The following is an 11401-nucleotide window of genomic DNA, read 5'->3' as shown; positions in this document are numbered from 1 at the left end:
CTGAACAAAACTGTAGAGACATCCAGCACACTCCATTAAAACAAAAAAAAAAAAAGTAAAAAAACAAAACCCCAGAAAACAGCACAGCTCTGCTACTCTTGTGGTACCTGGCACCTTTTTTTTTTTTTAAATTAGCTTCTCAATCATCTGGAAAGAAAACATTCTGAGCAACATCATTAAAAACTGATAAAGCACGGTCACTACTACGTATCATAAAGCTTTTCAATTCTGGAGAAGTAGAGGTACTTATGAGGAGTAATTACACTCTGGAATTTAATGTATGTGTTTGTGTGCATGTTTATATTTGTATGAGTGTATGCATGCATGTGCGAAGGATGCATGCCTGGGAGTGGACAGGAGCCGGATGAAGGTGTTGGATTCTTAAGAGCTGGAATTAAAAGCATTTTTCAGGAGGCTGAAAAATGAGGTACTGAGTTCTGGTCATTATGATTAGGCCAGAGCTCTTAGTATCTCCTGCCTGGGATTTGCAAAGAGTCCCAATTACTGTTTTGATTGTATGATGTGTATGGTGTATTTGTGTATCTCCTACACCTTCCCAAGAGTGTGTGTGTGTGTGTGTGTGTGTGTGTGTGTGTGTGTGAATCTCTGTGTAAATGTTTTATTGAAGGATAGATAAGATAAAGAAAGAAACTTCATCGAATGTAGAATCAGAGATGCTTTGAAGAGAGTGAAATCCTTAGAAGCTGTATGAGAGACTCTGTGGCACACAGTAGAAAATGCCTCACCCAGACAAAAAGCATAAATCTGGCTAAAGTGTAGGCTGCACAGGAGGAAAGGGCTTCATCCAGAAGCAGGACTCAGAGACAGGGCTGAAGTGATTATGAGATACTAAAGTGCTTTGTCAGCACCTAGCCCTTACATGCTCAGGGCACCTCACCAGGAACTCATAAGATAGTCTCCTCTAAACTCCAGATTGCAGTAAAATTGCCTATGAAAGGCATTCCCATAAAATCTCTTCTTTGGTGAAATAAAGGTGTGATTTTTTTTAAGGGAAAGTCCAGACAAATTATTTCATAAGAAACACAAAAAGAATATATGAATTGGCTCCTATAGAAAGTTTAGTATGTTGTGTTTCTTGACTGTAACACTGTAATTATAGATTCTAATGTATTCCTCATAATGCTTTACTGTCAGAAATTCTCCTTTGCAGCTCTGTCATTTTTTAAAAAAATATGCATTATGTGAATATATACATTTTGTTTACTCTGTATATTTATGATAATTGTAAAGTGAAATGATAGAGCATAACAAGATTTATTACAGAATCTGAAAATTCTAGAAATAATCCTGCTAACTATTGTTTGTATAAATGGTGTATTCAGTAATAGCTAATTAAAATGAGGAAACGATTTGAATAAGGACCCATTCCCTGGCTGTTGGGGGCCACATGACATATTTAAGATTCATCATCAGAATGAATTCAGTATATTTTATAGAAAGCTAGTTATTTTAAGAGATACCAGGATGCCCAGCGATGCTCAAAAATTGATGATGCTTTGTCGAGCCTCGAGGGATGCAACCGCAATCTATACACATACGGGATCTTATGCAGAATTCGAGGAATAAAGAGTCTACATTTTAGTGAGTCCTCTTCAGGGACCATGGCCACTTCCTTAACACATTTTCAGGATATTGTGTCATACTTGAACCCTTCAATTACAAACATCTTGGCTGAACAGTCATCTGTCATGTGCATCCTGATTCAGAGCAATTCTGCTGTCCACTCATTATTTTAGCCTGTAGGTGACCCGTACTTTTAATTTGATATTGAGGGAGTATAAGAAACACTTCCCCCAAACATGGCACCTTAGCATAATGAATACTTGAGTATGACAAAAACTATGGATGTTGGGGCTGGGGAAATTGTTCGGTGGATAAAGTGCTAGATGTTTAAACATGAGGACCTGAATGCATATCCCTGGCATAGCTGGAAGAGCAGGGCTTTGTCACTTTCATTAATAACCTCACCTCTGGAAGGCAGGGACAGCTGGATGTTGAGAACGTGTTGGCTAGCCAAGGTAGCTAAAACAGAAAGTTCTGGATTTAGAGAGAGATCCTGTCTCAAAGAATAATGTGGAGAGTGATAGAAGAAGGCACCCAACACCATCAACTTCTGATTTCTACATGCACACACAAGATTGGTGCATCCCATATGCATGTGTACATACATCATACATACTCCATATATATATATACATACATACATATGAATAGGTGAAAATGGATAGATGATATATAGATAGGTAGATAGATGATAGATAGATAAATAGATTGATTGATTGATGATACAAAGATGATAGCTAGATAAACTATAATATCACAAAGACACAAACATACACACAGCCTACCTGAAGCTATTGAAAAGGGCATTTTTCAACTGGAAGATTCCTCCTCTACATTTTTGTCCTGAAGCAAACCATAGGGAAAAATATCCTTAGCCTTCATTTTCTTATCTTCTGTAAATATCCTGGGTGACCAGTGTCCTGCCCTGTATCCAGAGGGCAAGGCTAACTAACAAAGCCAAAAAGAAACAGAACAGTCTGCTGGGTCTCTCTATTTCTGTCAGGTCCTAGCCTGCTTTTCTCTTGCCATTCCTTTGTAGTCTTGCTTTGTGTCTTTTCTGAAGGCCATGTGTTATCTGGAACTTATATTCTATAAATTTTTATGTTTAACTCTTATAATTTGTCTCTTTTAAAGAAAATAGTAAGCTGTGAAAGTTTCAATGTTTGATGAGATGCAGAATGTTTACCAGGGCTCAAGTGTCCAATCCAAGGCTGATTACTGGTCATTCCCTCCCTCGGACTGAAGATCCTCCAGAATTTGAAAGAAAAGAGGAATTGCACCTGTGGCAGGGAACATGCCTTTTCTTTCTCTTTCAACCTGGATTTGCCAGGGTTTTTTGTATTAGACCATCTCATTGAGTTGTACAGGCACCGCTTTCAAATCTGACCCTTTAGGAATGCCCCCTCCAAGTCATCAATCCTCTTACATCTTCCACAGACATGAAATGAGAAAAATAAAATGAAATCAATGGTATCTAGAATAGAGAAAAGTAGAGTGACCGTGTTTTAAACACCGTGTCATTAGACAGATGTGCAGTTCTAATGCAGTTCTTGCCACGCCTGTTAGCCAGTAGAAGAATTGAAGGGATTAGCCATATTTGAATTTCCAATAGGCAGTTGCCTTCGGGGTTAAAGCCAAAATTGTAAACTCTTACTTCCAATTGCTAAGGAATGGTCAGAGTAGCTAAGAGACTTCAGTGTGCTTTTTCTCATTTCCCTTCTTAGTTCCAAGAGAAATGGAAAAAGTACATTTACTGCCTTCAGAATTTTTATCTCCTTTTAATTTAATCTGAGCTTTTTGTGGCCACAAGGTATTCTTTGTAATAAGCCTGAAATGTTCTGTGTGTGTGTGTGTGTGTGTGTGTGTGTGTGTGTGTGTGAGAGAGAGAGAGAGAGAGAGAGAGAGAGAGGTGTGAGAGAGAAGGGTGTGTGTATGTGTGTGTGTGTGTGTGTGTGTGTGTGTGTTTGAGAGAGAGAGAGAGAGAGCGAGAGAGAGAGAGAGAGAGAGAGAGAGAGAGAGAGAGAGAGAGAGAGAGAGAGAACAAAATTGATGGTGATGAGGATTTTCTCATGGGCACCAAGTGTGCCCCAGGCTCATCCTACTTCAATGGTTTAAGCCAGTTCCTGTGTCCTTGTCTAGCAGTTCAAGGGAGTGGCGCATTAATGCTTTGAAATATCTGCTGACTGCTGTGGGGGAATTCCTGTGTACAGCTCTATGTCTCCCAGTACACTTCTTTGTTCCATGTTCCACATATCTCTGGATTCCACCTATGAAAAAGTCACTATTTCAGCCATTCTGCTCCTTTTTGCTGACTGTGTATCAGACATGACCCATCAGGCAGTTCTTTTCAAGCATTCAAGAGGTCTGGGAAAATCTGTTAAAGAGTAGCATTTATATTTGTGTCATCAATGACAGGAATATAATTATGACGTTCATGTAAATATATCCTTTCTCAAATGTCTAAATGTTTTCAGGCTTTAGCAATTATTTTAGATAGGAGAAAGGACAGTGATTCTCCTCTGAATGGAGCTATCATTTTCCAGCTTCTATGCAAGGCAGTATAGTCCAAATTAGAAAGTAATATGTATAAAGTAAATACCTTCAAGGTATTTCAATGTGAAGCCAAAGTATTTAACGAAAGAGACACGAGGATTGGCAGTGTCCACATCTGCCTTCTCAAAGGCAGCTTCACAATACCTAATTTTGTTTTTTCTTTTCTTCTTTTCCTTTTGTCCATTCATTAAGCTATCAAGACTTTCACTTTCACTGGCTTGTTAACTAGCTGTGCCTTGTTATTTAATATCAATAATTTTCTCCATTCCTTTAAAATAACAATTGAATTTAACATTTATTGTTGTTCTATGGTGTAATTTCTCTTGAAAAGACTGATGAGTAAAATCGAAAATGAACTTATCCAGCATCCATATTTTTCCTAACTTTAGTGAGATGCGAGCTGTTCAGAGGAGGAACTTGAGGAACAGATGGCAGTGCTGTGCCCGCCTGCCAGCACATTCCAGCCCTCAGTCTGTCCCGGGTTTTGCCAAGACCAGAAACAGTGAAACTGATAGGAGGAGTATGATCCAGCAGAAAAGGCCCCACAGTCCCCTTGGGTCCTTACTTAGCGGGTTTCCTGGCTCCAGGACAAGAAGCCCTATGTGAAGCAGCACTGTTCGGAAGTGCTACGCACGCTGACCTTCTGGAAGTTTGCATGGGAAAGCATATGGTGCTTTTCAGTGAATGAGAAGCGTTCTCTCTGTGACAGCCATACTTGAAGTAGATAAATGGGGACAAAGTGGCTTGTGTCAGACGACTTACTCGTTTGGTTTGTTTGTTTGTTGTTTTGTTTTGTTTTCCCCATTTGTGATCAAGAAAGCCTTCTCTTTTTGTATTTATATGTATATGTGTTATTATTACTATTATTACTATTATATTAGTCTGACAACCAAAAATTCTTTTTTTTAAACCAATGCTTCTTTTACATTCTCTGGAGGAAAGAAACACTGTATTCTCATGTGGAAAAGAAATAAAGAAGGAGACTGGGTGGGGGGGCAGGAATTATCTCGAGACTGAAATTTCCAATTAATTATTAGAGATGGGTGTCTGGAGGGAAGGGAGAGCAGAAATTCAAATCATAGTAATGAAAAGTTTTATACTGTACCGCAGCATATGTTATAACATTTCACAGTAAATAGAAAAAAGCAATGTGTTGCTTCTTCTGATAATTGCCAAAAAAGTGGAGTCAGTTAAATAAAATTTTATAATCAACATGTGCTAAACATAAAGGAATACTGAAAAAGTAGCAAGAGAGAGAGGCCAGCTTTGGGGTGCAAGGGAGCAAATTGGAGAGGCCTTAAAGAGGGAGTGAGGGGCTGGGGACTTAGCTCAGTGGTAGAGCGCTTACCTAGGAAGCGCAAGGCCCTGGGTCCGGTCCCCAGCTCCAAAAAAAAGAACCAAAAAAAAAAAAAAAAAAAGAGGGAGTGAGGCTTGGTTGTTATGACGGGGGAAAGGAGGGGGAGGAGAGCAAATCACATCCCAGTCAAAAGCACAAAGTCCTTACCAGGGTCCGTTCGTGCCTTCCGTGTGACCACATTCAACAGCTGCTCCTCACTAGTAATGTAATTTGCTAGATTGTTTACTGTCCACAGATCGTCACTAGACATCTGTTAGCATACTCCCAGAATCCCTCAGTTCTCCATTAAAAAATATCGCCTGAGTCCTCGCAGCTTCCACCATTAACTTACAAGCTCTACCGATATTTCTGAAACTGAGGTGAGTATGTTTGATTCTTGCCTTTCTTTTACAACGAAGAATAGCTAGGAATAAAACTGTTTCGCTTCTCTCTCTCTCTCTCTCTCTCTCTCTCTCTCTCTCTCTCTCTCTTAGAATATGGAATGAGCTTATGAGACACTCTGTGGCTCTGCTGAGGTCATCTATCAACTTGGAAAGTTTCTTCACATTGAATTACAGGTGGCTTTGGTAATAGATTTACTGTCAGGCTCGCATTTGTAAACCTTAGCTGAAGGCTGTTATTTTCTGGCTAAGAACGAAAGTCTATCAATGGTGGTTACAGAATCATGCCAACAATCTGGCAGGTACTTCACGATCCGTGCTTTGAGAAATGGCAGCAGTGTCCAGAGGCACACTGCTGCTTTTAAAGTCAAAAAGCTCAGTGTCGCAATAACAAACACATTTGTTAGCACTGTGTCATAGATTTTCAATCTTACCCGCACTCCTAAAGTGCCATTCATGAACTTAGAGGACGTGAATGCAGATCAAAAGTAGGAAAAGAAAAGAGTCTCGGGTAGTCTGTGAGATGATTTTCTTAATGCACCAGCATGTGAGGACAGACCGAGTACATGTCTGACTTTATGAAATGACCTCTTATCCAGCCCAACCTCTTACCCAACTCTCACACAATGCTGAGGCAGCTGTTGTGAGAAGGTCTGTGATTGCCAGAACAAGATACTGACCTGATAAGGATGCTCACAAACCTGAATGCTTGCCTTTCTTTACTTCTTGTCCATGCAACTTGCAAGTCTCTGCTTGCAAAGGCAGACAGGATCTCCAGCTTAAGGCAACGGGTGAAAAGTGAGTAGAACTCAGTCCTTAACTTTCAGCCATCACACCAGGAACTTAACCCACCTAAAGACAGGTTAAGAAATAAAATTCTCACTGGACCACCAACCAGGCAGCGTACACAAGCTGATATGAACCCCCCCCCCCACACACACACACATGCAGCAGAGGGCTGCTGGGTTTGAACTCAGAGAAGATGAACGTAACCCTCAAGAGAATGAAGGCCACAGGGAGTGGGGAGGTCTGTTAGGGTGGGAGTGAAGTATGAGGACATCCTCAGGGGGACGGGGAGGGGGTTGGTGGGGGGCGAGGTATGGAGTGTGGAATAGTCAGAGGGTGGGACCAGTAGGGGGATAAAATCTGGACTGTGAAAAAAAGGTTAATTTAAAAAGAAAAAAAATTAAAATCCGTAGTGCTCTGTAGAAATCACTTTTTTCCTTCTTCAGGTTTTAACATGGAGTTAGAAGTAACATCCACATCAATCTCTCCTTTAACAGTACTTTGAAAAAAATGGAACTTAAAGACGGGAAATGTCAAGGCTAAACATCCAAGAAACAGCCTACGAGAGACGGCCAGAGGTCAGATGGCAGGTGCTCCCTCCCTAAGGCTAATACCTGTGTTCCATTTAAGACACAAACAATCCCTTGACACCGAAATCTTATACACTTTAGATCTTATTTGATTTCTCAAAATTTTGTAGGTTATACATGATGGTCCTTTATTCATTCTTTAAACAAATAGTTGTACACTTGGTATTATTTCTGTGTTTCATTTGTAAATATAACACTTGCATACTCGTTTCAAAAAGACAAGGCATATAAATGACATTGATTTCTACAATTTCAAGATCTAATATTTATTGGCTCTCCCTATGTATCAGTCAATATATAATTTAAATTATGAATGTAATTAGCTTATAATCTAAACTATTTTGTGTTAAATTGAAGGTATTTTATTGAATGAGTTGCATAAAGAATAACTAGTCTAAAGAGGATTATTCAGACAGTACATGGCCGAACAACAATTAGAGAATTTTAATAAAGCCATACTCACATGCTGTAAAGAGGGTGCCAATTGTTCAGAGCTTGGCAGAGAGCTTATATTATTTCAGACCTCACCCTTCCCCCACATAAAAACCGACTGTGCTCCATGAAAGAGGCAGCTTCTTTTATTCGCCTCAGGGCTGGTCTGCTCTGGTAGGGTAGCTTGGTATGATTTGATGGGTACTGGGAAGACTTAGACAAAAATCATAGCCCCTGCAATCCTCACCAGAGGGGCCACCATTAAACTACATCCCATTGATGTCATTCTTGAGACCTGCTAGCACTTTATACATTTTTTGTCAAATGTCCATATTCCCAAAACAATGCTCTGCATCAGCATAAATAATACCTTAGGGGATTTGATGATCGGACCCATTTCCCACAGTGACAAATAGAGGGCACAGTCCCTAAAGGAGACAGAACATGAGGGGAAGTCTTTTACAACAGGTGTTGCTGACACAACCAAACAGAGAACGAAAGGCAACAAGTACTGAACGGCATGGGTTTTCAACTTTAAGATATATCTGATGTCTTTTACTCTTTTCTTTATTTTGCAGAACTGAGGGCCCTTGCCCATGCTTGCCAAGCACACCATCACTGTGCTATAACCTCAGCTGCTTTACTCAGTGTATTGCCTGTTTAGTGGAGAGACATATCAAACCAGACCTGAAAGATTATTAAAATTTTGAGATAGGAGGATCAATCCCATAGAAATCACTTAAGAAAGTAAAAAAAAAAGAGATCTGCACCCTGGAGCTAAGGCTGTGCCACAGCAGTCCATACCCAAATCCCACCAAGAGAGAGAGAGCTGGTCTCCCAGGAGTGCTGTCACTCCTAAGTTCACAGAGGAGACCACCACTTTTGCTCCAAAAATTGGCCAAAGAGGGACCTGCCAGGAGACCACAGGACACAGGAACCTTGGAGCAGCTGGAGACAGGATCCTTCTGGTCTCCACATATGCCACAAAGCTAAGGTTGAGACACAGCTCTCTATACTCAAATCCTGCCCAGAGACAGCCTGTCTCCCAGGAGTGCTGACACACCTAAGATCACAGGCTCACAGATTCACAGGAGGGACAAACTCCAGTCAGAGACAGCAAGACCAACTAATACCAAAGATAACCCGATGGTAAGAGGCAAGCACAGGAACCTAAGCAACAGAAACCAAGGCCACTTGACATCATCAGAACCCAGTTCTCCCACCACAGCAAATACTGGATACCCCAACACACCGGAAAAGCAAGATTCAGATATGAAATCACATCTCATAATGATGATGGAGGACTTTAAGAAGGACATAAATAACTCCCTTAAAGAAATACAGGACAACACAGGTAAACAAGTAGAAGCCCTTAAAGAGGAAACACAAAAATCCCTTAAAGAATTACAGGAAAACACAACCAAACTGGTGAAGGACTTCAATAAAGTCATCCAGGATCTAAAACTGAAAATAGAAACAATAAAGAAAGCACAAAGGGAGACAACCCTGGAGATAGAAAACCTAGGAAAGAGATCAGGAGTCATAGGCACAAGCATCACCAACAGAATACAAGAGATAGAAGAGAGAATCTCAGGGGCAGAAGATACCATTGAAATCATTGACACAAAAGTGAAAGAAAATGCAAAATGCAAAAAGTTCCTAACCCAAAGCATCCAGGAAACCAGGACACAATGAGAAGACCAAACTTAAGGATAATAGGTATAGAAGAAAGCTAAGAGTCCCAGCTTAAAGGGCCAGTAAATGTCTTCAACAAATTATAGAAGAAAACTTCCCTAACCTAGAGAAAGAGATGCCCATAAACATACAAGAGGCTGACAGAAGTCCAAATAGACTGGACCAGAAAAGAAATTCTTCCTGTCATATAATAGTCAAAACACCAAATGCACAAAACAAAGAAAGAATATTAAAAGCAGTAAGGGAAAAACGTCAAGTAACATATAAAGGCAGACCTATCAGATTTACCCTAGACTTCTCACCAATGAAGTAAAAAGAATCTTCTAATGTCTTAAGCTTGTTTTTTCCTTCTCTTTTCCTTGCTTCACTCTTTTCTTCCTTCCTTTCTTAACTTCTCCTTTTTAGTCCAGATTTATCAGATATATCATCAGTTCCTGTGATACTTGTAATCTCAAGGTCAGATGGATCTCAAAAAAGAAACCGTGCATACCCAACATTATCAATCACCTCAGGAGAACAGAGAAAATGTTAAATGATTTTAAATATTCCAAGACACAGGAGACTGTCTTGGCTAAGTTACGTTACACTTCATGGCTGAGTGTTTGACAGTTTTCTCATTCCAAGAAAGAAGAAAGTTATACAAAAGTTAAAAGGTTTATAAGTCAAATTAAATCTAAAAGAAAATCAAACCCCCAGAAGTTTCTTTAAAGAAAATGATGGGCCATCCGATGTCTCACCATATTTTAGGGTCTACTGTTTGCCTTTTAAGGCCTGCATACCCAATGGCTGAATAAGAATAATTTCATTTGGATGAAAATTGTGAAAATTCTTCAAGAGGAGTGGCCAATGTATAAAACCTTTGATTAGTAATTAATTTATGTATTCAGAGGTGGCTAGAGAACTAATGAAGTAAAATATAGTGTTTGAGGTTCAATTTTTATGAGTTTATTTACTCATTTTGTGGGGCAGTGGGTAGGCACATACACCAAGACATGCATGCAGAAGTGAAAGGATGGATTCCAAAGGTTAGTTCTCTCCTTTCACCATATGGATTCTAGGGAAGTCTATGCAGGTCATCAGACTTGATAAAGCACTTTTAACCAGTGAACCATCTCTCCAGCCCTGAAGTCAAATTTTTATTTTCTTGAACATCAAGCATTATTGACAATAAAATCCAAGTTCCTGTTGAAATGGCTTATCTGTATCTTTTCTGAACAAGTATATAATATTAGCCCTATTTTATGCTAAGAACGATTAAGGCCTTTAGAGCTGTGAAAACACCAGAAGGTGGGATTGAACAGATTGGAAGCTGAGGAGAAAAAGTGAAGTTTTGTTCTTGGAGAAGGGATCACACACAAACCAAGTGAAATGTAACCGCACAGCAGAGATACAAGGTTAGAAGCCGATAAATAAACCATTCCTATAGTGAGAGTGCCAGTTCCTCTACACAGCCAATGTCTGAGAAGCGTATTTGATTATGGAAAAGTTTTTAGAAAGCACTGTGTGTCTTCGTTTCACCACCACAGGGATGCAGAACACCACTCGGAAGGGGAGACACAAAAGCTCTTGGCTACATTCCCTTTCCTCATTTGGGGTGCTAAGCTGGAAGGACACACCGCCGAGGGGCGGCAAAAGAAGCCTAAGATGGGGGCCCCACCGACGCTGTGTTTCCCAAACTACTGTGCTAATCAGGTAGGAACCCTTGACTGGGCGTAATCTGGCTTAGCTCAGGGATGAGTACCCAGACTGTGGGAAGGCCTTTTGCAGGAGACTTAGACTCTGAAGAAGGCTTCCCCTCACAGCAGTCCTTGAGGAAGATGACAGTGCTTGCTTGTCCAAACTGTTTATTCATGGTGGAAAATCAATGCATATGACTTACCCAGGGTGGACCAGAGATTAAATACCTTTTGTGGAAAGGACGCCCAGGAATGGAAACTTATGGGCTAAACCCTCAGGGCCCATCCAGATACTTCATTAGCCTAGGCAACTTGGGCTGTATGCTATGTGACCAGTTCTCATGATCC

The 11401-nt window shown here is 40.3% G+C and overlaps 1 long non-coding RNA gene across 1 annotated transcript; it reads left to right on the top strand.

Moving 5' to 3' along the window:
• Window positions 1-5760: 5760 nt before the first annotated feature.
• LOC134480989 (uncharacterized) lies at window positions 5761-10568 on the top strand. Its single transcript, XR_015633053.1, has 2 exons — window positions 5761-5853; window positions 8261-10568. It is a non-coding gene; the product is annotated as an uncharacterized LOC134480989 (long non-coding RNA).
• Window positions 10569-11401: the final 833 nt, after the last annotated feature.

The sequence above is a fragment of the Rattus norvegicus genome, chromosome 11, assembly GCF_021556685.1.
Source record: "Rattus norvegicus strain SHRSP/BbbUtx chromosome 11, alternate assembly SHRSP_T2T, whole genome shotgun sequence".
Classification (NCBI taxonomy): Eukaryota; Metazoa; Chordata; class Mammalia; order Rodentia; family Muridae; genus Rattus; species Rattus norvegicus.
The sequence above is the reverse complement of the archived record's forward strand: the minus strand, read 5'-3'. Positions and strand labels throughout refer to the sequence as shown.